Source organism: Atractosteus spatula, chromosome 5 (assembly GCF_055471065.1).
Source record: "Atractosteus spatula isolate fAtrSpa1 chromosome 5, fAtrSpa1.hap1, whole genome shotgun sequence".
Classification (NCBI taxonomy): Eukaryota; Metazoa; Chordata; class Actinopteri; order Semionotiformes; family Lepisosteidae; genus Atractosteus; species Atractosteus spatula.
The window spans coordinates 14,183,258-14,208,262 of record NC_142710.1 but is presented as its reverse complement, the minus strand read 5'-3'; the positions used below and the strand labels follow the sequence as shown (position 1 = coordinate 14,208,262).

The 25,005-nt window shown below is 54.5% G+C and overlaps 37 non-coding genes across 37 annotated transcripts; 30 read left to right on the top strand and 7 right to left on the bottom strand.

The window, feature by feature from the left end:
- Positions 1-143: 143 nt before the first annotated feature.
- On the bottom strand, positions 144-215 carry trnap-cgg (transfer RNA proline (anticodon CGG)). Its single transcript has one exon. It is a non-coding gene; the product is annotated as a tRNA-Pro (tRNA).
- Positions 216-880: 665 nt separating this feature from the next.
- Positions 881-953, top strand: trnam-cau (transfer RNA methionine (anticodon CAU)). Its single transcript has one exon. It is a non-coding gene; the product is annotated as a tRNA-Met (tRNA).
- A 525-nt stretch (positions 954-1,478) lies between these two features.
- On the top strand, positions 1,479-1,551 carry trnaa-agc (transfer RNA alanine (anticodon AGC)). Its single transcript has one exon. It is a non-coding gene; the product is annotated as a tRNA-Ala (tRNA).
- Positions 1,552-2,550: 999 nt separating this feature from the next.
- Positions 2,551-2,623, top strand: trnaa-ugc (transfer RNA alanine (anticodon UGC)). Its single transcript has one exon. It is a non-coding gene; the product is annotated as a tRNA-Ala (tRNA).
- Positions 2,624-3,012: 389 nt separating this feature from the next.
- trnam-cau (transfer RNA methionine (anticodon CAU)) lies at positions 3,013-3,085 on the top strand. The gene has a single exon. It is a non-coding gene; the product is annotated as a tRNA-Met (tRNA).
- A 525-nt stretch (positions 3,086-3,610) lies between these two features.
- On the top strand, positions 3,611-3,683 carry trnaa-agc (transfer RNA alanine (anticodon AGC)). Its single transcript has one exon. It is a non-coding gene; the product is annotated as a tRNA-Ala (tRNA).
- Positions 3,684-4,681: 998 nt separating this feature from the next.
- Positions 4,682-4,754, top strand: trnaa-ugc (transfer RNA alanine (anticodon UGC)). Its single transcript has one exon. It is a non-coding gene; the product is annotated as a tRNA-Ala (tRNA).
- Positions 4,755-5,158: 404 nt separating this feature from the next.
- Positions 5,159-5,231, top strand: trnam-cau (transfer RNA methionine (anticodon CAU)). Its single transcript has one exon. It is a non-coding gene; the product is annotated as a tRNA-Met (tRNA).
- A 525-nt stretch (positions 5,232-5,756) lies between these two features.
- Positions 5,757-5,829, top strand: trnaa-agc (transfer RNA alanine (anticodon AGC)). Its single transcript has one exon. It is a non-coding gene; the product is annotated as a tRNA-Ala (tRNA).
- A 734-nt stretch (positions 5,830-6,563) lies between these two features.
- On the bottom strand, positions 6,564-6,635 carry trnap-ugg (transfer RNA proline (anticodon UGG)). The gene has a single exon. It is a non-coding gene; the product is annotated as a tRNA-Pro (tRNA).
- A 189-nt stretch (positions 6,636-6,824) lies between these two features.
- trnaa-ugc (transfer RNA alanine (anticodon UGC)) lies at positions 6,825-6,897 on the top strand. Its single transcript has one exon. It is a non-coding gene; the product is annotated as a tRNA-Ala (tRNA).
- Positions 6,898-7,301: 404 nt separating this feature from the next.
- Positions 7,302-7,374, top strand: trnam-cau (transfer RNA methionine (anticodon CAU)). The gene has a single exon. It is a non-coding gene; the product is annotated as a tRNA-Met (tRNA).
- A 1,333-nt stretch (positions 7,375-8,707) lies between these two features.
- Positions 8,708-8,779, bottom strand: trnap-cgg (transfer RNA proline (anticodon CGG)). Its single transcript has one exon. It is a non-coding gene; the product is annotated as a tRNA-Pro (tRNA).
- Positions 8,780-9,444: 665 nt separating this feature from the next.
- trnam-cau (transfer RNA methionine (anticodon CAU)) lies at positions 9,445-9,517 on the top strand. Its single transcript has one exon. It is a non-coding gene; the product is annotated as a tRNA-Met (tRNA).
- Positions 9,518-10,042: 525 nt separating this feature from the next.
- trnaa-agc (transfer RNA alanine (anticodon AGC)) lies at positions 10,043-10,115 on the top strand. Its single transcript has one exon. It is a non-coding gene; the product is annotated as a tRNA-Ala (tRNA).
- Positions 10,116-10,853: 738 nt separating this feature from the next.
- On the bottom strand, positions 10,854-10,925 carry trnap-cgg (transfer RNA proline (anticodon CGG)). The gene has a single exon. It is a non-coding gene; the product is annotated as a tRNA-Pro (tRNA).
- Positions 10,926-11,114: 189 nt separating this feature from the next.
- trnaa-ugc (transfer RNA alanine (anticodon UGC)) lies at positions 11,115-11,187 on the top strand. The gene has a single exon. It is a non-coding gene; the product is annotated as a tRNA-Ala (tRNA).
- Positions 11,188-11,590: 403 nt separating this feature from the next.
- On the top strand, positions 11,591-11,663 carry trnam-cau (transfer RNA methionine (anticodon CAU)). Its single transcript has one exon. It is a non-coding gene; the product is annotated as a tRNA-Met (tRNA).
- A 525-nt stretch (positions 11,664-12,188) lies between these two features.
- On the top strand, positions 12,189-12,261 carry trnaa-agc (transfer RNA alanine (anticodon AGC)). Its single transcript has one exon. It is a non-coding gene; the product is annotated as a tRNA-Ala (tRNA).
- A 738-nt stretch (positions 12,262-12,999) lies between these two features.
- trnap-cgg (transfer RNA proline (anticodon CGG)) lies at positions 13,000-13,071 on the bottom strand. The gene has a single exon. It is a non-coding gene; the product is annotated as a tRNA-Pro (tRNA).
- A 189-nt stretch (positions 13,072-13,260) lies between these two features.
- trnaa-ugc (transfer RNA alanine (anticodon UGC)) lies at positions 13,261-13,333 on the top strand. Its single transcript has one exon. It is a non-coding gene; the product is annotated as a tRNA-Ala (tRNA).
- A 403-nt stretch (positions 13,334-13,736) lies between these two features.
- Positions 13,737-13,809, top strand: trnam-cau (transfer RNA methionine (anticodon CAU)). Its single transcript has one exon. It is a non-coding gene; the product is annotated as a tRNA-Met (tRNA).
- Positions 13,810-14,334: 525 nt separating this feature from the next.
- On the top strand, positions 14,335-14,407 carry trnaa-agc (transfer RNA alanine (anticodon AGC)). Its single transcript has one exon. It is a non-coding gene; the product is annotated as a tRNA-Ala (tRNA).
- A 999-nt stretch (positions 14,408-15,406) lies between these two features.
- Positions 15,407-15,479, top strand: trnaa-ugc (transfer RNA alanine (anticodon UGC)). The gene has a single exon. It is a non-coding gene; the product is annotated as a tRNA-Ala (tRNA).
- Positions 15,480-15,882: 403 nt separating this feature from the next.
- On the top strand, positions 15,883-15,955 carry trnam-cau (transfer RNA methionine (anticodon CAU)). The gene has a single exon. It is a non-coding gene; the product is annotated as a tRNA-Met (tRNA).
- Positions 15,956-16,480: 525 nt separating this feature from the next.
- On the top strand, positions 16,481-16,553 carry trnaa-agc (transfer RNA alanine (anticodon AGC)). The gene has a single exon. It is a non-coding gene; the product is annotated as a tRNA-Ala (tRNA).
- A 738-nt stretch (positions 16,554-17,291) lies between these two features.
- trnap-ugg (transfer RNA proline (anticodon UGG)) lies at positions 17,292-17,363 on the bottom strand. Its single transcript has one exon. It is a non-coding gene; the product is annotated as a tRNA-Pro (tRNA).
- Positions 17,364-17,552: 189 nt separating this feature from the next.
- trnaa-ugc (transfer RNA alanine (anticodon UGC)) lies at positions 17,553-17,625 on the top strand. The gene has a single exon. It is a non-coding gene; the product is annotated as a tRNA-Ala (tRNA).
- A 403-nt stretch (positions 17,626-18,028) lies between these two features.
- On the top strand, positions 18,029-18,101 carry trnam-cau (transfer RNA methionine (anticodon CAU)). The gene has a single exon. It is a non-coding gene; the product is annotated as a tRNA-Met (tRNA).
- Positions 18,102-18,626: 525 nt separating this feature from the next.
- trnaa-agc (transfer RNA alanine (anticodon AGC)) lies at positions 18,627-18,699 on the top strand. Its single transcript has one exon. It is a non-coding gene; the product is annotated as a tRNA-Ala (tRNA).
- Positions 18,700-19,694: 995 nt separating this feature from the next.
- Positions 19,695-19,767, top strand: trnaa-ugc (transfer RNA alanine (anticodon UGC)). Its single transcript has one exon. It is a non-coding gene; the product is annotated as a tRNA-Ala (tRNA).
- Positions 19,768-20,171: 404 nt separating this feature from the next.
- Positions 20,172-20,244, top strand: trnam-cau (transfer RNA methionine (anticodon CAU)). The gene has a single exon. It is a non-coding gene; the product is annotated as a tRNA-Met (tRNA).
- Positions 20,245-20,769: 525 nt separating this feature from the next.
- Positions 20,770-20,842, top strand: trnaa-agc (transfer RNA alanine (anticodon AGC)). The gene has a single exon. It is a non-coding gene; the product is annotated as a tRNA-Ala (tRNA).
- A 738-nt stretch (positions 20,843-21,580) lies between these two features.
- Positions 21,581-21,652, bottom strand: trnap-ugg (transfer RNA proline (anticodon UGG)). Its single transcript has one exon. It is a non-coding gene; the product is annotated as a tRNA-Pro (tRNA).
- Positions 21,653-22,317: 665 nt separating this feature from the next.
- trnam-cau (transfer RNA methionine (anticodon CAU)) lies at positions 22,318-22,390 on the top strand. The gene has a single exon. It is a non-coding gene; the product is annotated as a tRNA-Met (tRNA).
- A 525-nt stretch (positions 22,391-22,915) lies between these two features.
- trnaa-agc (transfer RNA alanine (anticodon AGC)) lies at positions 22,916-22,988 on the top strand. Its single transcript has one exon. It is a non-coding gene; the product is annotated as a tRNA-Ala (tRNA).
- Positions 22,989-24,463: 1,475 nt separating this feature from the next.
- Positions 24,464-24,536, top strand: trnam-cau (transfer RNA methionine (anticodon CAU)). Its single transcript has one exon. It is a non-coding gene; the product is annotated as a tRNA-Met (tRNA).
- The last annotated feature ends 469 nt before the right edge of the window (positions 24,537-25,005 follow it).

The window sequence follows — 25,005 nt, the reverse complement described above, 5'->3', positions numbered from 1 at the left end:
ACTGCACGCTGTCATTGTGCCACGTGATGAGGATTGACCAGGCTCCTTCAGTCATCAGTCACCTTCCATCGTTTGCCGTAAGCAGACGCTGCGAGGTGATGTGGATATCAGTTCCCAGAATCGAGTGTGGCAGAGGAGGAAAAGGGCTCGTCCGGGATTTGAACCCGGGACCTCTCGCACCCGAAGCGAGAATCATACGCCTAGACCAACGAGCCACAGCGACTCTTCCGCTTTTGTGTTGTCAGCGAGCTGGAGGACGGGTGGAGGCGTCATTCGCTCGTCCCGTCAGACCTTCATCAATAAGTCAAGAAAGCCGACTGCCTTGCAGGCGAAGGGCAGTGGACGGCGCCCGGTAAGAGGGGAACAAGCGGCACAAGGCGACGCCGAGGGGGAAGGCACAGCGAGGGGGATTAGCTCCCATGGTAGAGCGCTCGCTTTGCATGCGAGAGGTAGCGGGATCGATGCCCGCATCCTCCAGGTGTACGCTGAGAGGTCGGTGTGCCGAAAGGTGTCCTTTAGCCTGTGTTCGCGCCTTGCGCCGAGAGTGAAGCGTTTAGCAGCCACGCCCCCTTTTCATCTTCTCTCTGGCTTAAGTGCGTCTCCGCCACTCTCTCTTGACACTTCATGTCAGCATGTCAGAGGTCCCAGTGATGTTTTTAATGGCTGAGTGAGGCCACGATGCTGACGCAGAGAGGCCATTTCAGCCAGAGAGACTTGTGCTAGGTGAGCTGTGAAAGACAGACTCGCGACAGAAACAAACCCCAAAAGTCTCGGTGAGATCAAAAGGCAACACAACACCCAGCAGAGGGCGTCGCAAGATTAGGGACCAGGCGTCTGAAATCCGTGTGAGGCAATCTTTCTGGCCGGCACGCCGCAGCTGGCCTCGTTGGCGCAGCAGGTAGCGCGTCAGTCTCATAATCTGAAGGTCGTGAGTTCGATCCTCACACGGGGCAGGGCCGCTTGCTCTCTTGCTCTTTTCAGACACTGGCAGCAACTATTCGCTCAGAACCACTTCTGCTTGCCTACCACCTGGAAAGCGTCACCTTTACACGGGAGAGGAGCAAAGCCGCACCCCTTTCCTACATAACATTCACATTCACAATTAAGTCCAGAAATTTGCCCTAACTTTCGCTGGCGCTGCTGTCAGCCTGCCCCTGTTGCCGAAGAAAGGCTCACACAGCGTCATGACAGTTGCAAAACAATGTTCCACACTCCGTAAGCAACAACTTCAGTGTTTCAAGTCACCCGATATGCCGAGAGTCAAAGGAGCGCAAAACACGAAGCGTCAAAAGACAAGATGACTTGATGGAAAGAGCATTGAACTGAGGAGCACCAAAGTTCAGCTCGTACAATAGGCAACGAAGCTCCCGGCATCTTCATCGCACTTGAAAGGACTGCCTTGCAGACCAAGGGCAGCGGGTGGTGTCCGGTAAGAGGGGCAGAGGCGGTAAGACATGATGCCGAGACGCCTGAAGCGAGGGGGATTAGCTCAAATGGTAGAGCGCTCGCTTAGCATGCGAGAGGTAGCGGGATCGATGCCCGCATCCTCCAGGTCCGAGTCTGGAGCTCTGGGAGCCGGGTGCTCTCCTTTAGCCTCTGCGACTTCTGATAGGTTCTCCTCCGCTGAACGTCCTTCAGCTGTCAAGCATTGAAGGGCCACGCCTCCTTCCCCGCCTCAGTCTGCACTGAGTGCGTCTCCGGCATTTTCTCGTCCAATTTGGCAGCTTAGCAAATGAAAAGTATATCCGACCGAAAACAGTGCTGAGGATACTCTCACGAATCCTTAGAAGACGTGCGTTTGATCAACGATTGCTAAACATTCTCATTCGAGCCATCGAGCTCATAGTTTTCCTTTAAAAATTGAAAGCTGTCAGCGAGCACATCACGCTCTGCGGGACGCCCCGTATTTTGAGTACTTCAACAGAAAGAAGAGCAGACAGCTCCATAAATATGCGAGGCGCAGAGAGCGAAAGGCGAGCCCCGCACACGTTTCGGTGGCTGAGAGGGGGCAGTTTTTGCTTCTGCATTTCTCAAGTAATGACGCATGACAACAAGCGTTCGCGGTGCTCATTTACGACATAGTGGTGAGGGGTTTTCAGGACGTGTTCTCTTGAACGAGCAACGAGGTTGCCGCCTTGGACAGCTGACTGCACGCTGTCATTGTGCCACGTGATGAGGATTGACCAGGCTCCTTCAGTCATCAGTCACCTTCCATCGTTTGCCGTAAGCAGACGCTGCGAGGTGATGTGGATATCAGTTCCCAGAATCGAGTGTGGCAGAGGAGGAAAAGGGCTCGTCCGGGATTTGAACCGGGGACCTCTCGCACCCAAAGCGAGAATCATACGCCTAGACCAACGAGCCACAGCGACTCTTCCGCTTTTGTGTTGTCAGCGAGCTGGAGGACGGGGGGAGGCGTCATTCGCTCGTCCCGTCAGACCTTCATCAATAAGTCAAGAAAGCCGACTGCCTTGCAGGCGAAGGGCAGTGGACGGCGCCCGGTAAGAGGGGAACAAGCGGCACAAGGCGACGCCGAGGGGGAAGGCACAGCGAGGGGGATTAGCTCACATGGTAGAGCGCTCGCTTTGCATGCGAGAGGTAGCGGGATCGATGCCCGCATCCTCCAGGTGTACGCTGAGAGCTCTGTGTGCCGAAAGGTGTTCGCGCCTTGCGCCGAGAGTGAAGCGTTTAACAGCCACGCCCCCTTTTCATCTGCTCTCTGGCTTAAGTGCGTCTCCGCCACTTTCTCTTGACACTTCATGTCAGCATGTCAGAGGTCCCAGTGATGTTTTTAATGGCTGAGTGAGGCCACGATGCTGACGCAGAGAGGCCATTTCAGCCAAAGAGACTTGTGCTAGGTGAGCTGTGAAAGACAGACTCGCGACAGAAACAAACCCGAAAAGTCTCGGTGAGATCAAAAGGCAACACAACACCCAGCAGAGGGCGTCGCAAGATTAGGGACCAGGCGTCTGAAATCCGTGTGAGGCAATCTTTCTGGCCGGCACGCCGCAGCTGGCCTCGTTGGCGCAGCAGGTAGCGCGTCAGTCTCATAATCTGAAGGTCGTGAGTTCGATCCTCACACGGGGCAGGGCCGCTTGCTCTCTTGCTCTTTTCAGACACTGGCAGCAACTATTCGCTCAGAACCACCTCTGCTGGCCTACCACCTGGAAAGCGTCACCTTTACACGGGAGAGGAGCAAAGCCGCACCCCTTTCCTACATAACATTCACATTCACAATTAAGTCCAGAAATTTGCCCTAACTTTCGCTGGCGCTGCTGTCAGCCTGCCCCTGTTGCCGAAGAAAGGCTCACACAGCGTCATGACAGTTGCAAAACAATGTTCCACACTCCGTAAGCAACAACTTCAGTGTTTCAAGTCACCCGATATGCCGAGAGTCAAAGGAGCGCAAAACACGAAGCGTCAAAAGACAAGATGACTTGATGGAAAGAGCATTGAACTGAGGAGCACCAAAGTTCAGCTCGTACAATAGGCAACGAAGCTCCCGGCGTCTTCATCGCACTTGAAAGGACTGCCTTGCAGACCAAGGGCAGCGGGTGGTGTCCGGTAAGAGGGGCAGAGGCGGTAAGACATGATGCCGAGACGCCTGAAGCGAGGGGGGTTAGCTCAAATGGTAGAGCGCTCGCTTAGCATGCGAGAGGTAGCGGGATCGATGCCCGCATCCTCCAGGTCCGAGTCTGGAGCTCTGGGAGTCGGGTGCTCTCCTTTAGCCTCTGCGACTTCTGATAGGTTCTCCTCCGCTGAACGTCTTCAGCTGTCAAGCATTGAAGGGCCACGCCTCCTTCCCCGCCTCAGTCTGCACTGAGTGCGTCTCCGGCATTTTCTCGTCCAATTTGGCAGCTTAGCAAATGAAAAGTATATCCGAGCGAAAACAGTGCTGAGGATACTCTCACGAATCCTTAGAAGACGTGCGTTTGATCAACGATTGCTAAACATTCACATTCGAGCCATCGAGCTCATAGTTTTCCTTTAAAAATTGAAAGCTGTCAGCGAGCACATCACGCTCTGCGGGACGCCCCGTATTTTGAGTACTTCAACAGAAAGAAGAGCAGACAGCTCCATAAATATGCGAGGCGCAGAGAGCGAAAGGCGAGCCCCGCACACTTTTCGGTGGCTGAGAGGGGGCAGTTTTTGCTTCTGCATTTCTCAAGTAATGACGCATGACAACAAGCGTTCGCGGTGCTCATTTACGACATAGTGGTGAGGGGTTTTCAGGACGTGTTCTCTTGAACGAGCAACGAGGTTGCCGCCTTGGACAGCTGACTGCACGCTGTCATTGTGCCACGTGATGAGGATCGACCAGGCTCCTTCAGTCATCAGTCACCTTCCATCGTTTGCCGTAAGCAGACGCTGCGAGGTGATGTGGATATCAGTTCCCAGATTCGAGTGTGGCAGAGGAGGAAAAGGGCTCGTCCGGGATTTGAACCCGGGACCTCTCGCACCCAAAGCGAGAATTATACGCCTAGACCAACGAGGCACAGCAACTCTTCCGCTTATGTGTTGTCAGCGAGCTGGAGGACGGGGGGAGGCGTCATTCGCTCGTCCCGTCAGACCTTCATCAATAAGTCAAGAAAGCCGACTGCCTTGCAGGCGAAGGGCAGTGGACGGCGCCCGGTAAGAGGGGAACAAGCGGCACAAGGCGACGCCGAGGGGGAAGGCACAGCGAGGGGGATTAGCTCACATGGTAGAGCGCTCGCTTTGCATGCGAGAGGTAGCGGGATCGATGCCCGCATCCTCCAGGTGTACGCTGAGAGCTCGGTGTGCCGAAAGGTGTCCTTTAGCCTGTGTTCGCGCCTTGCGCCGAGAGTGAAGCGTTTAGCAGCCACGCCCCCTTTTCATCTGCTCTCTGGCTTAAGTGCGTCTCCGCCACTTTCTCTTGACACTTCATGTCAGCATGTCAGAGGTCCCAGTGATGTTTTTAATGGCTGAGTGAGGCCACGATGCTGACGCAGAGAGGCCATTTCAGCCAGAGAGACTTGTGCTAGGTGAGCTGTGAAAGACAGACTCGCGACAGAAACAAACCCCAAAAGTCTCGGTGAGATCAAAAGGCAAACACAACACCCAGCAGAGGGCGTCGCAAGATTAGGGACCAGGCGTCTGAAATCCGTGTGAGGCAATCTTTCTGGCCGGCACGCCGCAGCTGGCCTCGTTGGCGCAGCAGGTAGCGCGTCAGTCTCATAATCTGAAGGTCGTGAGTTCGATCCTCACACGGGGCAGGGCCGCTTGCTCTCTTGCTCTTTTCAGACACTGGCAGCAACTATTCGCTCAGAACCACCTCTGCTTGCCTACCACCTGGAAAGCGTCACCTTTACACGGGAGAGGAGCAAAGCCGCACCCCTTTCCTACATAACATTCACATTCACAATTAAGTCCAGAAATTTGCCCTAACTTTCGCTGGCGCTGCTGTCAGCCTGCCCCTGTTGCCGAAGAAAGGCTCACACAGCGTCATGACAGTTGCAAAACAATGTTCCACACTCCGTAAGCAACAACTTCAGTGTTTCAAGTCACCCGATATGCCGAGAGTCAAAGGAGCGCAAAACACGAAGCGTCAAAAGACAAGATGACTTGATGGAAAGAGCATTGAACTGAGGAGCACCAAAGTTCAGCTCGTACAATAGGCAACGAAGCTCCCGGCGTCTTCATCGCACTTGAAAGGACTGCCTTGCAGACCAAGGGCAGCGGGTGGTGTCCGGTAAGAGGGGCAGAGGCGGTAAGACATGATGCCGAGACGTCTGAAGCGAGGGGGATTAGCTCAAATGGTAGAGCGCTCGCTTAGCATGCGAGAGGTAGCGGGATCGATGCCCGCATCCTCCAGGTCCGAGTCTGGAGCTCTGGGAGCCGGGTGCTCTCCTTTAGCCTCTGCGACTTCTGATAGGTTCTCCTCCGCTGAACGTCCTTCAGCTGTCAAGCATTGAAGGGCCACGCCTCCTTCCCCGCCTCAGTCTGCACTGAGTGCGTCTCCGGCATTTTCTCGTCCAATTTGGCAGCTTAGCAAATGAAAAGTATATCCGAGCGAAAACAGTGCTGAGGATACTCTCACGAATCCTTAGAAGACGTGCGTTTGATCAACGATTGCTAAACATTCACATTCGAGCCATCGAGCTCATAGTTTTCCTTTAAAAATTGAAAGCTGTCAGCGAGCACATCACGCTCTGCGGGACGCCCCGTATTTTGAGTACTTCAACAGAAAGAAGAGCAGACAGCTCCATAAATATGCGAGGCGCAGAGAGCGAAAGGCGAGCCCCGCACACGTTTCGGTGGCTGAGAGGGGGCAGTTTTTGCTTCTGCATTTCTCAAGTAATGACGCATGACAACAAGCGTTCGCGGTGCTCATTTACGACATAGTGGTGAGGGGTTTTCAGGACGTGTTCTCTTGAACGAGCAACGAGGTTGCCGCCTTGGACAGCTGACTGCACGCTGTCATTGTGCCACGTGATGAGGATTGACCAGGCTCCTTCAGTCATCAGTCACCTTCCATCGTTTGCCGTAAGCAGACGCTGCGAGGTGATGTGGATATCAGTTCCCAGGAGTGTGGCAGAGGAGGAAAAGGGCTCGTCCGGGATTTGAACCCGGGACCTCTCGCACCCAAAGCGAGAATCATACGCCTAGACCAACGAGCCACAGCGACTCTTCAGCTTTTGTGTTGTCAGCGAGTTGGAGGACGGGGGGAGGCGTCATTCGCTCGTCCCGTCAGACCTTCATCAATAAGTCAAGAAAGCCGACTGCCTTGCAGGCGAAGGGCAGTGGACGGCGCCCGGTAAGAGGGGAACAAGCGTCACAAGGCGACGCCGAGGGGGAAGGCACAGCGAGGGGGATTAGCTCACATGGTAGAGCGCTCGCTTTGCATGCGAGAGGTAGCGGGATCGATGCCCGCATCCTCCAGGTGTACACTGAGAGCTCGGTGTGCCGAAAGGTGTCCTCTAGCCTGTGTTCGCGCCTTGCGCCGAGAGTGAAGCGTTTAGCAGCCACGCCCCCTTTTCATCTGCTCTCTGGCTTAAGTGCGTCTCCGCCACTCTCTCTTGACACTTCATGTCAGCATGTCAGAGGTCCCAGTGATGTTTTTAATGGCTGAGTGAGGCCACGATGCTGACGCAGAGAGGCCATTTCAGCCAGAGAGACTTGTGCTAGGTGAGCTGTGAAAGACAGACTCGCGACAGAAACAAACCCCAAAAGTCTCGGTGAGATCAAAAGGCAAACACAACACCCAGCAGAGGGCGTCGCAAGATTAGGGACCAGGCGTCTGAAATCCGTGTGAGGCAATCTTTCTGACCGGCACACCACAGCTGGCCTCGTTGGCGCAGCAGGTAGCGCGTCAGTCTCATAATCTGAAGGTCGTGAGTTCGATCCTCACACGGGGCAGGGCCGCTTGCTCTCTTGCTCTTTTCAGACACTGGCAGCAACTATTCGCTCAGAACCACCTCTGCTTGCCTACCACCTGGAAAGCGTCACCTTTACACGGGAGAGGAGCAAAGCCGCACCCCTTTCCTACATAACATTCACATTCACAATTAAGTCCAGAAATTTGCCCTAACTTTCGCTGGCGCTGCTGTCAGCCTGCCCCTGTTGCCGAAGAAAGGCTCACACAGCGTCATGACAGTTGCAAAACAATGTTCCACACTCCGTAAGCAACAACTTCAGTGTTTCAAGTCACCCGATATGCCGAGAGTCAAAGGAGCGCAAAACACGAAGCGTCAAAAGACAAGATGACTTGATGGAAAGAGCATTGAACTGAGGAGCACCAAAGTTCAGCTCGTACAATAGGCAACGAAGCTCCCGGCGTCTTCATCGCACTTGAAAGGACTGCCTTGCAGACCAAGGGCAGCGGGTGGTGTCCGGTAAGAGGGGCAGAGGCGGTAAGACATGATGCCGAGACGCCTGAAGCGAGGGGGATTAGCTCAAATGGTAGAGCGCTCGCTTAGCATGCGAGAGATAGCGGGATCGATGTCCGCATCCTCCAGGTCCGAGTCTGGAGCTCTGGGAGCCGGGTGCTCTCCTTTAGCCTCTGCGACTTCTGATAGGTTCTCCTCCGCTGAACGTCCTTCAGCTGTCAAGCATTGAAGGGCCACGCCTCCTTCCCCGCCTCAGTCTGCACTGAGTGCGTCTCCGGCATTTTCTCGTCCAATTTGGCAGCTTAGCAAATGAAAAGTATATCCGAGCGAAAAAAGTGCTGAGGATACTCTCACGAATCCTTAGAAGACGTGCGTTTGATCGATTGCTAAACATTCACATTCGAGCCATCGAGCTCATAGTTTTCCTTTAAAAATTGAAAGCTGTCAGCGAGCACATCACGCTCTGCGGGACGCCCCGTATTTTGAGTACTTCAACAGAAAGAAGAGCAGACAGCTCCATAAATATGCGAGGCGCAGAGAGCGAAAGGCGAGCCCCGCACACGTTTCGGTGGCTGAGAGGGGGCAGTTTTTGCTTCTGCATTTCTCAAGTAATGACGCATGACAACAAGCGGTCGCGGTGCTCATTTACGACATAGTGGTGAGGGGTTTTCAGGACGTGTTCTCTTGAACGAGCAACGAGGTTGCCGCCTTGGACAGCTGACTGCACGCTGTCATTGTGCCACGTGATGAGGATTGACCAGGCTCCTTCAGTCATCAGTCACCTTCCATCGTTTGCCGTAAGCAGACGCTGCGAGGTGATGTGGATATCAGTTCCCAGAATCGAGTGTGGCAGAGGAGGAAAAGGGCTCGTCCGGGATTTGAACCCGGGACCTCTCGCACCCGAAGCGAGAATCATACGCCTAGACCAACGAGCCACAGCGACTCTTCCGCTTTTGTGTTGTCAGCGAGCTGGAGGACGGGTGGAGGCGTCATTCGCTCGTCCCGTCAGACCTTCATCAATAAGTCAAGAAAGCCGACTGCCTTGCAGGCGAAGGGCAGTGGACGGCGCCCGGTAAGAGGGGAACAAGCGGCACAAGGCGACGCCGAGGGGGAAGGCACAGCGAGGGGGATTAGCTCCCATGGTAGAGCGCTCGCTTTGCATGCGAGAGGTAGCGGGATCGATGCCCGCATCCTCCAGGTGTACGCTGAGAGGTCGGTGTGCCGAAAGGTGTCCTTTAGCCTGTGTTCGCGCCTTGCGCCGAGAGTGAAGCGTTTAGCAGCCACGCCCCCTTTTCATCTTCTCTCTGGCTTAAGTGCGTCTCCGCCACTCTCTCTTGACACTTCATGTCAGCATGTCAGAGGTCCCAGTGATGTTTTTAATGGCTGAGTGAGGCCACGATGCTGACGCAGAGAGGCCATTTCAGCCAGAGAGACTTGTGCTAGGTGAGCTGTGAAAGACAGACTCGCGACAGAAACAAACCCCAAAAGTCTCGGTGAGATCAAAAGGCAACACAACACCCAGCAGAGGGCGTCGCAAGATTAGGGACCAGGCGTCTGAAATCCGTGTGAGGCAATCTTTCTGGCCGGCACGCCGCAGCTGGCCTCGTTGGCGCAGCAGGTAGCGCGTCAGTCTCATAATCTGAAGGTCGTGAGTTCGATCCTCACACGGGGCAGGGCCGCTTGCTCTCTTGCTCTTTTCAGACACTGGCAGCAACTATTCGCTCAGAACCACTTCTGCTTGCCTACCACCTGGAAAGCGTCACCTTTACACGGGAGAGGAGCAAAGCCGCACCCCTTTCCTACATAACATTCACATTCACAATTAAGTCCAGAAATTTGCCCTAACTTTCGCTGGCGCTGCTGTCAGCCTGCCCCTGTTGCCGAAGAAAGGCTCACACAGCGTCATGACAGTTGCAAAACAATGTTCCACACTCCGTAAGCAACAACTTCAGTGTTTCAAGTCACCCGATATGCCGAGAGTCAAAGGAGCGCAAAACACGAAGCGTCAAAAGACAAGATGACTTGATGGAAAGAGCATTGAACTGAGGAGCACCAAAGTTCAGCTCGTACAATAGGCAACGAAGCTCCCGGCGTCTTCATCGCACTTGAAAGGACTGCCTTGCAGACCAAGGGCAGCGGGTGGTGTCCGGTAAGAGGGGCAGAGGCGGTAAGACATGATGCCGAGACACCTGAAGCGAGGGGGATTAGCTCAAATGGTAGAGCGCTCGCTTAGCATGCGAGAGGTAGCGGGATCGATGCCCGCATCCTCCAGGTCCGAGTCTGGAGCTCTGGGAGCCGGGTGCTCTCCTTTAGCCTCTGCGACTTCTGATAGGTTCTCCTCCGCTGAACGTCCTTCAGCTGTCAAGCATTGAAGGGCCACGCCTCCTTCCCCGCCTCAGTCTGCACTGAGTGCGTCTCCGGCATTTTCTCGTCCAATTTGGCAGCTTAGCAAATGAAAAGTATATCCGACCGAAAACAGTGCTGAGGATACTCTCACGAATCCTTAGAAGACGTGCGTTTGATCAACGATTGCTAAACATTCTCATTCGAGCCATCGAGCTCATAGTTTTCCTTTAAAAATTGAAAGCTGTCAGCGAGCACATCACGCTCTGCGGGACGCCCCGTATTTTGAGTACTTCAACAGAAAGAAGAGCAGACAGCTCCATAAATATGCGAGGCGCAGAGAGCGAAAGGCGAGCCCCGCACACGTTTCGGTGGCTGAGAGGGGGCAGTTTTTGCTTCTGCATTTCTCAAGTAATGACGCATGACAACAAGCGTTCGCGGTGCTCATTTACGACATAGTGGTGAGGGGTTTTCAGGACGTGTTCTCTTGAACGAGCAACGAGGTTGCCGCCTTGGACAGCTGACTGCACGCTGTCATTGTGCCACGTGATGAGGATTGACCAGGCTCCTTCAGTCATCAGTCACCTTCCATCGTTTGCCGTAAGCAGACGCTGCGAGGTGATGTGGATATCAGTTCCCAGAATCGAGTGTGGCAGAGGAGGAAAAGGGCTCGTCCGGGATTTGAACCCGGGACCTCTCGCACCCGAAGCGAGAATCATACGCCTAGACCAACGAGCCACAGCGACTCTTCCGCTTTTGTGTTGTCAGCGAGCTGGAGGACGGGTGGAGGCGTCATTCGCTCGTCCCGTCAGACCTTCATCAATAAGTCAAGAAAGCCGACTGCCTTGCAGGCGAAGGGCAGTGGACGGCGCCCGGTAAGAGGGGAACAAGCGGCACAAGGCGACGCCGAGGGGGAAGGCACAGCGAGGGGGATTAGCTCACATGGTAGAGCGCTCGCTTTGCATGCGAGAGGTAGCGGGATCGATGCCCGCATCCTCCAGGTGTACGCTGAGAGCTCGGTGTGCCGAAAGGTGTCCTTTAGCCTGTGTTCGCGCCTTGCGCCGAGAGTGAAGCGTTTAGCAGCCACGCCCCCTTTTCATCTTCTCTCTGGCTTAAGTGCGTCTCCGCCACTCTCTCTTGACACTTCATGTCAGCATGTCAGAGGTCCCAGTGATGTTTTTAATGGCTGAGTGAGGCCACGATGCTGACGCAGAGAGGCCATTTCAGCCAGAGAGACTTGTGCTAGGTGAGCTGTGAAAGACAGACTCGCGACAGAAACAAACCCCAAAAGTCTCGGTGAGATCAAAAGGCAACACAACACCCAGCAGAGGGCGTCGCAAGATTAGGGACCAGGCGTCTGAAATCCGTGTGAGGCAATCTTTCTGGCCGGCACGCCGCAGCTGGCCTCGTTGGCGCAGCAGGTAGCGCGTCAGTCTCATAATCTGAAGGTCGTGAGTTCGATCCTCACACGGGGCAGGGCCGCTTGCTCTCTTGCTCTTTTCAGACACTGGCAGCAACTATTCGCTCAGAACCACCTCTGCTTGCCTACCACCTGGAAAGCGTCACCTTTACACGGGAGAGGAGCAAAGCCGCACCCCTTTCCTACATAACATTCACATTCACAATTAAGTCCAGAAATTTGCCCTAACTTTCGCTGGCGCTGCTGTCAGCCTGCCCCTGTTGCCGAAGAAAGGCTCACACAGCGTCATGACAGTTGCAAAACAATGTTCCACACTCCGTAAGCAACAACTTCAGTGTTTCAAGTCACCCGATATGCCGAGAGTCAAAGGAGCGCAAAACACGAAGCGTCAAAAGACAAGATGACTTGATGGAAAGAGCATTGAACTGAGGAGCACCAAAGTTCAGCTCGTACAATAGGCAACGAAGCTCCCGGCGTCTTCATCGCACTTGAAAGGACTGCCTTGCAGACCAAGGGCAGCGGGTGGTGTCCGGTAAGAGGGGCAGAGGCGGTAAGACATGATGCCGAGACGCCTGAAGCGAGGGGGATTAGCTCAAATGGTAGAGCGCTCGCTTAGCATGCGAGAGGTAGCGGGATCGATGCCCGCATCCTCCAGGTCCGAGTCTGGAGCTCTGGGAGCCGGGTGCTCTCCTTTAGCCTCTGCGACTTCTGATAGGTTCTCCTCCGCTGAACGTCCTTCAGCTGTCAAGCATTGAAGGGCCACGCCTCCTTCCCCGCCTCAGTCTGCACTGAGTGCGTCTCCGGCATTTTCTCGTCCAATTTGGCAGCTTAGCAAATGAAAAGTATATCCGAGCGAAAACAGTGCTGAGGATACTCTCACGAATCCTTAGAAGACGTGCGTTTGATCAACGATTGCTAAACATTCACATTCGAGCCATCGAGCTCATAGTTTTCCTTTAAATATTGAAAGCTGTCAGCGAGCACATCACGCTCTGCGGGACGCCCCGTATTTTGAGTACTTCATCAGAAAGAAGAGCAGACAGCTCCATAAATATGCGAGGCGCAGAGAGCGAAAGGCGAGCCCCGCACACGTTTCGGTGGCTGAGAGGGGGCAGTTTTTGCTTCTGCATTTCTCAAGTAATGACGCATGACAACAAGCGTTCGGGGTGCTCATTTACGACATAGTGGTGAGGGGTTTTCAGGACGTGTTCTCTTGAACGAGCAACGAGGTTGCCGCCTTGGACAGCTGACTGCACGCTGTCATTGTGCCACGTGATGAGGATTGACCAGGCTCCTTCAGTCATCAGTCACCTTCCATCGTTTGCCGTAAGCAGACGCTGCGAGGTGATGTGGATATCAGTTCCCAGAATCGAGTGTGGCAGAGGAGGAAAAGGGCTCGTCCGGGATTTGAACCCAGGACCTCTCGCACCCGAAGCGAGAATCATACGCCTAGACCAACGAGCCACAGCGACTCTTCCGCTTTTGTGTTGTCAGCGAGCTGGAGGACGGGTGGAGGCGTCATTCGCTCGTCCCGTCAGACCTTCATCAATAAGTCAAGAAAGCCGACTGCCTTGCAGGCGAAGGGCAGTGGACGGCGCCCGGTAAGAGGAGAACAAGCGGCACAAGGCGACGCCGAGGGGGAAGGCACAGCGAGGGGGATTAGCTCACATGGTAGAGCGCTCGCTTTGCATGCGAGAGGTAGCGGGATCGATGCCCGCATCCTCCAGGTGTACGCTGAGAGCTCGGTGTGCCGAAAGGTGTCCTTTAGCCTGTGTTCGCGCCTTGCGCCGTGAGTGAAGCGTTCAGCAGCCACGCCCCCTTTTCATCTTCTCTCTGGCTTAAGTGCGTCTCCGCCACTCTCTCTTGACACTTCATGTCAGCATGTCAGAGGTCCCAGTGATGTTTTTAATGGCTGAGTGAGGCCACGATGCTGACGCAGAGAGGCCATTTCAGCCAGAGAGACTTGTGCTAGGTGAGCTGTGAAAGACAGACTCGCGACAGAAACAAACCCCAAAAGTCTCGGTGAGATCAAAAGGCAACACAACACCCAGCAGAGGGCGTCGCAAGATTAGGGACCAGGCGTCTGAAATCCGTGTGAGGCAATCTTTCTGGCCGGCACGCCGCAGCTGGCCTCGTTGGCGCAGCAGGTAGCGCGTCAGTCTCATAATCTGAAGGTCGTGAGTTCGATCCTCACACGGGGCAGGGCCGCTTGCTCTCTTGCTCTTTTCAGACACTGGCAGCAACTATTCGCTCAGAACCACCTCTGCTTGCCTACCACCTGGAAAGCGTCACCTTTACACGGGAGAGGAGCAAAGCCGCACCCCTTTCCTACATAACATTCACATTCACAATTAAGTCCAGAAATTTGCCCTAACTTTCGCTGGCGCTGCTGTCAGCCTGCCCCTGTTGCCGAAGAAAGGCTCACACAGCGTCATGACAGTTGCAAAACAATGTTCCACACTCCGTAAGCAACAACTTCAGTGTTTCAAGTCACCCGATATGCCGAGAGTCAAAGGAGCGCAAAACACGAAGCGTCAAAAGACAAGATGACTTGATGGAAAGAGCATTGAACTGAGGAGCACCAAAGTTCAGCTCGTACAATAGGCAACGAAGCTCCCGGCATCTTCATCGCACTTGAAAGGACTGCCTTGCAGACCAAGGGCAGCGGGTGGTGTCCGGTAAGAGGGGCAGAGGCGGTAAGACATGATGCCGAGACGCCTGAAGCGAGGGGGATTAGCTCAAATGGTAGAGCGCTCGCTTAGCATGCGAGAGGTAGCGGGATCGATGCCCGCATCCTCCAGGTCCGAGTCTGGTGCTCTGGGAGCCGGGTGCTCTCCTTTAGCCTCTGCGACTTCTGATAGGATCTCCTCCGCTGAACGTCCTTCAGCTGTCAAGCATTGAAGGGCCACGCCTCCTTCCCCGCCTCAGTCTGCACTGAGTGCGTCTCCGGCATTTTCTCGTCCAATTTGGCAGCTTAGCAAATGAAAAGTATATCCGAGCGAAAACAGTGCTGAGGATACTCTCACGAATCCTTAGAAGACGTGCGTTTGATCAACGATTGCTAAACATTCACATTCGAGCCATCGAGCTCATAGTTTTCCTTTAAATATTGAAAGCTGTCAGCGAGCACATCACGCTCTGCGGGACGCCCCGTATTTTGAGTACTTCAACAGAAAGAAGAGCAGACAGCTCCATAAATATGCGAGGCGCAGAGAGCGAAAGGCGAGCCCCGCACACGTTTCGGTGGCTGAGAGGGGGCAGTTTTTGCTTCTGCATTTCTCAAGTAATGACGCATGACAACAAGCGTTCGGGGTGCTCATTTACGACATAGTGGTGAGGGGTTTTCAGGACGTGTTCTCTTGAACGAGCAACGAGGTTGCCGCCTTGGACAGCTGACTGCACGCTGTCATTGTGCCACGTGATGAGGATTGACCAGGCTCCTTCAGTCATCAGTCACCTTCCATCGTTTGCCGTAAGCAGACGCTGCGAGGTGATGTGGATATCAGTTCCCAGAATCGAGTGTGGCAGAGGAGGAAAAGGGCTCGTCCGGGATTTGAACCGGGGACCTCTCGCACCCAAAGCGAGAATCATACGCCTAGACCAACGAGCCACAGCGACTCTTCCGCTTTTGTGTTGTCAGCGAGCTGGAGGACGGGGGGAGGCGTCATTCGCTCGTCCCGTCAGACCTTCATCAATAAGTCAAGAAAGCCGACTGCCTTGCAGGCGAAGGGCAGTGGACGGCGCCCGGTAAGAGGGGAACAAGCGGCACAAGGCGACGCCGAGGGGGAAGGCACAGCGAGGGGGATTAGCTCACATGGTAGAGCGCTCGCTTTGCATGCGAGAGGTAGCGGGATCGATGCCCGCATCCTCCAGGTGTACGCTGAGAGCTCGGTGTGCCGAAAGGTGTCCTTTAGCCTGTGTTCGCGCCTTGCGCCGAGAGTGAAGCGTTTAGCAGCCACGCCCCCTTTTCATCTGCTCTCTGGCTTAAGTGCGTCTCCGCCACTCTCTCTTGACACTTCATGTCAGCATGTCAGAGGTCCCAGTGATGTTTTTAATGGCTGAGTGAGGCCACGATGCTGACGCAGAGAGGCCATTTCAGCCAGAGAGACTTGTGCTAGGTGAGCTGTGAAAGACAGACTCGCGACAGAAACAAACCCCAAAAGTCTCGGTGAGATCAAAAGGCAACACAACACCCAGCAGAGGGCGTCGCAAGATTAGGGACCAGGCGTCTGAAATCCGTGTGAGGCAATCTTTCTGGCCGGAACGCCGCAGTTGGCCTCGTTGGCGCAGCAGGTAGCGCGTCAGTCTCATAATCTGAAGGTCGTGAGTTCGATCCTCACACGGGGCAGGGCCGCTTGCTCTCTTGCTCTTTTCAGAAACTGGCAGCAACTATTCGCTCAGAACCACCTCTGCTTGCCTACCACCTGGAAAGCGTCACCTTTACACGGGAGAGGAGCAAAGCCGCACCCCTTTCCTACATAACATTCACATTCACAATTAAGTCCAGAAATTTGCCCTGACTTTCGCTGGCGCTGCTGTCAGCCTGCCCCTGTTGCCGAAGAAAGGCTCACACAGCGTCATGACAGTTGCAAAACAATGTTCCACACTCCGTAAGCAACAACTTCAGTGTTTCAAGTCACCCGATATGCCGAGAGTCAAAGGAGCGCAAAACACGAAGCGTCAAAAGACAAGATGACTTGATGGAAAGAGCATTGAACTGAGGAGCACCAAAGTTCAGCTCGTACAATAGGCAACGAAGCTCCCGGCGTCTTCATCGCACTTGAAAGGACTGCCTTGCAGACCAAGGGCAGCGGGCGGTGCCCGGTAAGAGGGGCAGAGGCGGTAAGACATGATGCCGAGACGCTTGAAGCGAGGGGGGTTAGCTCAAATGGTAGAGCGCTCGCTTAGCATGCGAGAGGTAGCGGGATCGATGCCCGCATCCTCCAGGTCCGAGTCTGGAGCTCTGGGAGTCGGGTGCTCTCCTTTAGCCTCTGCGACTTCTGATAGGTTCTCCTCCGCTGAACGTCCTTCAGCTGTCAAGCATTGAAGGGCCACGCCTCCTTCCCCGCCTCAGTCTGCACTGAGTGCGTCTCCGGCATTTTCTCGTCCAATTTGGCAGCTTAGCAAATGAAAAGTATATCCGAGCGAAAACAGTGCTGAGGATACTCTCACGAATCCTTAGAAGACGTGCGTTTGATCAACGATTGCTAAACATTCACATTCGAGCCATCGAGCTCATAGTTTTCCTTTAAAAATTGAAAGCTGTCAGCGAGCACATCACGCTCTGCGGGACGCCCCGTATTTTGAGTACTTCAACAGAAAGAAGAGCAGACAGCTCCATAAATATGCGAGGCGCAGAGAGCGAAAGGCGAGCCCCGCACACGTTTCGGTGGCTGAGAGGGGGCAGTTTTTGCTTCTGCATTTCTCAAGTAATGACGCATGACAACAAGCGTTCGCGGTGCTCATTTACGACATAGTGGTGAGGGGTTTTCAGGACGTGTTCTCTTGAACGAGCAACGAGGTTGCCGCCTTGGACAGCTGACTGCACGCTGTCATTGTGCCACGTGATGAGGATTGACCAGGCTCCTTCAGTCATCAGTCACCTTCCATCGTTTGCCGTAAGCAGACGCTGCGAGGTGATGTGGATATCAGTTCCCAGAATCGAGTGTGGCAGAGGAGGAAAAGGGCTCGTCCGGGATTTGAACCCGGGACCTCTCGCACCCAAAGCGAGAATCATACGCCTAGACCAACGAGCCACAGCGACTCTTCCGCTTTTGTGTTGTCAGCGAGCTGGAGGACGGGGGGAGGCGTCATTCGCTCGTCCCGTCAGACCTTCATCAATAAGTCAAGAAAGCCGACTGCCTTGCAGGCGAAGGGCAGTGGACGGCGCCCGGTAAGAGGGGAACAAGCGGCACAAGGCGACGCCGAGGGGGAAGGCACAGCGAGGGGGATTAGCTCACATGGTAGAGCGCTCGCTTTGCATGCGAGAGGTAGCGGGATCGATGCCCGCATCCTCCAGGTGTACGCTGAGAGCTCGGTGTGCCGAAAGGTGTCCTTTAGCCTGTGTTCGCGCCTTGCGCCGAGAGTGAAGCGTTTAGCAGCCACGCCCCCTTTTCATCTGCTCTCTGGCTTAAGTGCGTCTCCGCCACTCTCTCTTGACACTTCATGTCAGCATGTCAGAGGTCCCAGTGATGTTTTTAATGGCTGAGTGAGGCCACGATGCTGACGCAGAGAGGCCATTTCAGCCAGAGAGACTTGTGCTAGGTGAGCTGTGAAAGACAGACTCGCGACAGAAACAAACCCCAAAAGTCTCGGTGAGATCAAAAGGCAACACAACACCCAGCAGAGGGCGTCGCAAGATTAGGGACCAGGCGTCTGAAATTCGTGTGAGGCAATCTTTCTGGCCGGCACGCCGCAGCTGGCCTCGTTGGCGCAGCATGTAGCGCGTCAGTCTCATAATCTGAAGGTCGTGAGTTCGATCCTCACACGGGGCAGGGCCGCTTGCTCTCTTGCTCTTTTCAGACACTGGCAGCAACTATTCGCTCAGAACCACCTCTGCTTGCCTACCACCTGGAAAGCGTCACCTTTACACGGGAGAGGAGCAAAGCCGCACCCCTTTCCTACATAACATTCACATTCACAATTAAGTCCAAAAATTTGCCCTAACTTTCGCTGGCGCTGCTGTCAGCCTGCCCCTGTTGCCGAAGAAAGGCTCACACAGCGTCATGACAGTTGCAAAACAATGTTCCACACTCCGTAAGCAACAACTTCAGTGTTTCAAGTCACCCGATATGCCGAGAGTCAAAGGAGCGCAAAACACGAAGCGTCAAAAGACAAGATGACTTGATGGAAAGAGCATTGAACTGAGGAGCACCAAAGTTCAGCTCGTACAATAGGCAACGAAGCTCCCGGCGTCTTCATCGCACTTGAAAGGACTGCCTTGCAGACCAAGGGCAGCGGGTGGTGTCCGGTAAGAGGGGCAGAGGCGGTAAGACATGATGCCGAGACACCTGAAGCGAGGGGGGTTAGCTCAAATGGTAGAGCGCTCGCTTAGCATGCGAGAGGTAGCGGGATCGATGCCCGCATCCTCCAGGTCCGAGTCTGGAGCTCTGGGAGCCGGGTGCTCTCCTTTAGCCTCTGCGACTTCTGATAGGTTCTCCTCCGCTGAACGTCCTTCAGCTGTCAAGCATTGAAGGGCCACGCCTCCTTCCCCGCCTCAGTCTGCACTGAGTGCGTCTCCGGCATTTTCTCGTCCAATTTGGCAGCTTAGCAAATGAAAAGTATATCCGAGCGAAAACAGTGCTGAGGATACTCTCACGAATCCTTAGAAGACGTGCGTTTGATCAACGATTGCTAAACATTCACATTCGAGCCATCGAGCTCATAGTTTTCCTTTAAATATTGAAAGCTGTCAGCGAGCACATCACGCTCTGCGGGACGCCCCGTATTTTGAGTACTTCAACAGAAAGAAGAGCAGACAGCTCCATAAATATGCGAGGCGCAGAGAGCGAAAGGCGAGCCCCGTACACGTTTCGGTGGCTGAGAGGGGGCAGTTTTTGCTTCTGCATTTCTCAAGTAATGACGCATGACAACAAGCGTTCGGGGTGCTCATTTACGACATAGTGGTGAGGGGTTTTCAGGACGTGTTCTCTTGAACGAGCAACGAGGTTGCCGCCTTGGACAGCTGACTGCACGCTGTCATTGTGCCACGTGATGAGGATTGACCAGGCTCCTTCAGTCATCAGTCACCTTCCATCGTTTGCCGTAAGCAGACGCTGCGAGGTGATGTGGATATCAGTTCCCAGGAGTGTGGCAGAGGAGGAAAAGGGCTCGTCCGGGATTTGAACCCGGGACCTCTAGCACCCGAAGCGAGAATCATACGCCTAGACCAACGAGCCACAGCGACTCTTCCGCTTTTGTGTTGTCAGCGAGCTGGAGGACGGGGGGAGGCGTCATTCGCTCGTCCCGTCAGACCTTCATCAATAAGTCAAGAAAGCCGACTGCCTTGCAGGCGAAGGGCAGTGGACGGCGCCCGGTAAGAGGGGAACAAGCGGCACAAGGCGACGCCGAGGGGGAAGGCACAGCGAGGGGGATTAGCTCACATGGTAGAGCGCTCGCTTTGCATGCGAGAGGTAGCGGGATCGATGCCCGCATCCTCCAGGTGTACGCTGAGAGCTCGGTGTGCCGAAAGGTGTCCTTTAGCCTGTGTTCGCGCCTTGCGCCGAGAGTGAAGCGTTTAGCAGCCACGCCCCCTTTTCATCTTCTCTCTGGCTTAAGTGCGTCTCCGCCACTCTCTCTTGACACTTCATGTCAGCATGTCAGAGGTCCCAGTGATGTTTTTAATGGCTGAGTGAGGCCACGATGCTGACGCAGAGAGGCCATTTCAGCCAGAGAGACTTGTGCTAGGTGAGCTGTGAAAGACAGACTCGCGACAGAAACAAACTCCAAAAGTCTCGGTGAGATCAAAAGGCAAACACAACACCCAGCAGAGGGCGTCGCAAAATTAGAGACCAGGCGTCTGAAATCCGTGTGAGGCAATCTTTCTGGCCGGCACGCCGCAGCTGGCCTCGTTGGCGCAGCAGGTAGCGCGTCAGTCTCATAATCTGAAGGTCGTGAGTTCGATCCTCACACGGGGCAGGGCCGCTTGCTCTCTTGCTCTTTTCAGACACTGGCAGCAACTATTCGCTCAGAACCACCTCTGCTTGCCTACCACCTGGAAAGCGTCACCTTTACACGGGAGAGGAGCAAAGCCGCACCCCTTTCCTACATAACATTCACATTCACAATTAAGTCCAGAAATTTGCCCTAACTTTCGCTGGCGCTGCTGTCAGCCTGCCCCTGTTGCCGAAGAAAGGCTCACACAGCGTCATGACAGTTGCAAAACAATGTTCCACACTCCGTAAGCAACAACTTCAGTGTTTCAAGTCACCCGATATGCCGAGAGTCAAAGGAGCGCAAAACACGAAGCGTCAAAAGACAAGATGACTTGATGGAAAGAGCATTGAACTGAGGAGCACCAAAGTTCAGCTCGTACAATAGGCAACGAAGCTCCCGGCATCTTCATCGCACTTGAAAGGACTGCCTTGCAGACCAAGGGCAGCGGGTGGTGTCCGGTAAGAGGGGCAGAGGCGGTAAGACATGATGCCGAGACGCCTGAAGCGAGGGGGATTAGCTCAAATGGTAGAGCGCTCGCTTAGCATGCGAGAGGTAGCGGGATCGATGCCCGCATCCTCCAGGTCCGAGTCTGGTGCTCTGGGAGCCGGGTGCTCTCCTTTAGCCTCTGCGACTTCTGATAGGTTCTCCTCCGCTGAACGTCCTTCAGCTGTCAAGCATTGAAGGGCCACGCCTCCTTCCCCGCCTCAGTCTGCACTGAGTGCGTCTCCGGCATTTTCTCGTCCAATTTGGCAGCTTAGCAAATGAAAAGTATATCCGAGCGAAAACAGTGCTGAGGATACTCTCACGAATCCTTAGAAGACGTGCGTTTGATCAACGATTGCGAAACATTCACATTCGAGCCATCGAGCTCATAGTTTTCCTTTAAAAATTGAAAGCTGTCAGCGAGCACATCACGCTCTGCGGGACGCCCCGTATTTTGAGTACTTCAACAGAAAGAAGAGCAGACAGCTCCATAAATATGCGAGGCGCAGAGAGCGAAAGGCGAGCCCCGCACACGTTTCGGTGGCTGAGAGGGGGCAGTTTTTGCTTCTGCATTTCTCAAGTAATGACGCATGACAACAAGCGTTCGCGGTGCTCATTTACGACATAGTGGTGAGGGGTTTTCAGGACGTGTTCTCTTGAACGAGCAACGAGGTTGCCGCCTTGGACAGCTGACTGCACGCTGTCATTGTGCCACGTGATGAGGATTGACCAGGCTCCTTCAGTCATCAGTCACCTTCCATCGTTTGCCGTAAGCAGACGCTGCGAGGTGATGTGGATATCAGTTCCCAGATTCGAGTGTGGCAGAGGAGGAAAAGGGCTCGTCCGGGATTTGAACCCGGGACCTCTCGCACCCAAAGCGAGAATCATACGCCTAGACCAACGAGCCACAGCGACTCTTCCGCTTTTGTGTTGTCAGCGAGCTGGAGGACGGGGGGAGGCGTCATTCGCTCGTCCCGTCAGACCTTCATCAATAAGTCAAGAAAGCCGACTGCCTTGCAGGCGAAGGGCAGTGGACGGCGCCCGGTAAGAGGGGAACAAGCGGCACAAGGCGACGCCGAGGGGGAAGGCACAGCGACGGGGATTAGCTCACATGGTAGAGCTTTCGCTTTGCATGCGAGAGGTAGCGGGATCGATGCCCGCATCCTCCAGGTGTACGCTGAGAGCCCGGTGTGCCGAAAGGTGTCCTTTAGCCTGTGTTCGCGCCTTGTGCCGAGAGTGAAGCGTTTAGCAGCCACGCCCCCTTTTCATCTGCTCTCTGGCTTAAGTGCGTCTCCGCCACTCTCTCTTGACACTTCATGTCAGCATGTCAGAGGTCCCAGTGATGTTTTTAATGGCTGAGTGAGGCCACGATGCTGACGCAGAGAGGCCATTTCAGCCAGAGAGACTTGTGCTAGGTGAGCTGTGAAAGACAGACTCGCGACAGAAACAAACCCCAAAAGTCTCGGTGAGATCAAAAGGCAACACAACACCCAGCAGAGGGCGTCGCAAGATTAGGGACCAGGCGTCTGAAATCCGTGTGAGGCAATCTTTCTGGCCGGCACGCCGCAGCTGGCCTCGTTGGCGCAGCAGGTAGCGCGTCAGTCTCATAATCTGAAGGTCGTGAGTTCGATCCTCACACGGGGCAGGGCCGCTTGCTCTCTTGCTCTTTTCAGAAACTGGCAGCAACTATTCGCTCAGAACCACCTCTGCTTGCCTACCACCTGGAAAGCGTCACCTTTACACGGGAGAGGAGCAAAGCCGCACCCCTTTCCTACATAACATTCACATTCACAATTAAGTCCAGAAATTTGCCCTGACTTTCGCTGGCGCTGCTGTCAGCCTGCCCCTGTTGCCGAAGAAAGGCTCACACAGCGTCATGACAGTTGCAAAACAATGTTCCACACTCCGTAAGCAACAACTTCAGTGTTTCAAGTCACCCGATATGCCGAGAGTCAAAGGAGCGCAAAACACGAAGCGTCAAAAGACAAGATGACTTGATGGAAAGAGCATTGAACTGAGGAGCACCAAAGTTCAGCTCGTACAATAGACAACGAAGCTCCCGGCGTCTTCATCGCACTTGAAAGGACTGCCTTGCAGACCAAGGGCAGCGGGCGGTGCCCGGTAAGAGGGGCAGAGGCGGTAAGACATGATGCCGAGACACCTGAAGCGAGGGGGGTTAGCTCAAATGGTAGAGCGCTCGCTTAGCATGCGAGAGGTAGCGGGATCGATGCCCGCATCCTCCAGGTCCGAGTCTGGAGCTCTGGGAGCCGGGTGCTCTCCTTTAGCCTCTGCGACTTCTGATAGGTTCTCCTCCGCTGAACGTCCTTCAGCTGTCAAGCATTGAAGGGCCACGCCTCCTTCCCCGCCTCAGTCTGCACTGAGTGCGTCTCCGGCATTTTCTCGTCCAATTTGGCAGCTTAGCAAATGAAAAGTATATCCGAGCGAAAACAGTGCTGAGGATACTCTCACGAATCCTTAGAAGACGTGCGTTTGATCAACGATTGCTAAACATTCACATTCGAGCCATCGAGCTCATAGTTTTCCTTTAAATATTGAAAGCTGTCAGCGAGCACATCACGCTCTGCGGGACGCCCCGTATTTTGAGTACTTCAACAGAAAGAAGAGCAGACAGCTCCATAAATATGCGAGGCGCAGAGAGCGAAAGGCGAGCCCCGCACACGTTTCGGTGGCTGAGAGGGGGCAGTTTTTGCTTCTGCATTTCTCAAGTAATGACGCATGACAACAAGCGTTCGCGGTGCTCATTTACGACATAGTGGTGAGGGGTTTTCAGGACGTGTTCTCTTGAACGAGCAACGAGGTTGCCGCCTTGGACAGCTGACTGCACGCTGTCATTGTGCCACGTGATGAGGATTGACCAGGCTCCTTCAGTCATCAGTCACCTTCCATCGTTTGCCGTAAGCAGACGCTGCGAGGTGATGTGGATATCAGTTCCCAGATTCGAGTGTGGCAGAGGAGGAAAAGGGCTCGTCCGGGATTTGAACCCGGGACCTCTCGCACCCGCAGCGAGAATCATACGCCTAGACCAACGAGCCACAGCGACTCTTCTGCTTTGGTGTTGTCAGCGAGCTGGAGGACGGGGGGAGGCGTCATTCGCTCGTCCCGTCAGACCTTCATCAATAAGTCAAGAAAGCCGACTGCCTTGCAGGCGAAGGGCAGTGGACGGCGCCCGGTAAGAGGGGAACAAGCGGCACAAGGCGACGCCGAGGGGGAAGGCACAGCGAGGGGGATTAGCTCACATGGTAGAGCGCTTGCTTTGCATGCGAGAGGTAGCGGGATCGATGCCCGCATCCTCCAGGTGTACGCTGAGAGCTCGGTGTGCCGAAAGGTGTCCTTTAGCCTGTGTTCGCGCCTTGCGCCGAGAGTGAAGCGTTTAGCAGCCACGCCCCCTTTTCATCTGCTCTCTGGCTTAAGTGCGTCTCCGCCACTTTCTCTTGACACTTCATGTCAGCATGTCAGAGGTCCCAGTGATGTTTTTAATGGCTGAGTGAGGCCACGATGCTGACGCAGAGAGGCCATTTCAGCCAAAGAGACTTGTGCTAGGTGAGCTGTGAAAGACAGACTCGATACAGAAACAAACCCCAAAAGTCTCGGTGAGATCAAAAGGCAACACAACACCCAGCAGAGGGCGTCGCAAGATTAGGGACCAGGCGTCTGAAATCCGTGTGAAGCAATCTTTCTGGCCGGCACGCCGCAGCTGGCCTCGTTGGCGCAGCAGGTAGCGCGTCAGTCTCATAATCTGAAGGTCTTGAGTTCGATCCTCACACGGGGCAGGGCCGCTTCCTCTCTTGCTCTTTTCAGACACTGGCAGCAACTATTCGCTCAGAACCACCTCTGCTTGCCTACCACCTGGAAAGCGTCACCTTTACACGGGAGAGGAGCAAAGCCGCACCCCTTTCCTACATAACATTCACATTCACAATTAAGTCCAGAAATTTGCCCTAACTTTCGCTGGCGCTGCTGTCAGCCTGCCCCTGTTGCCGAAGAAAGGCTCACACAGCGTCATGACAGTTGCAAAACAATGTTCCACACTCCGTAAGCAACAACTTCAGTGTTTCAAGTCACCCGATATGCCGAGAGTCAAAGGAGCGCAAAACACGAAGCGTCAAAAGACAAGATGACTTGATGGAAAGAGCATTGAACTGAGGAGCACCAAAGTTCAGCTCGTACAATAGGCAACGAAGCTCCCGGCGTCTTCATCGCACTTGAAAGGACTGCCTTGCAGACCAAGGGCAGCGGGTG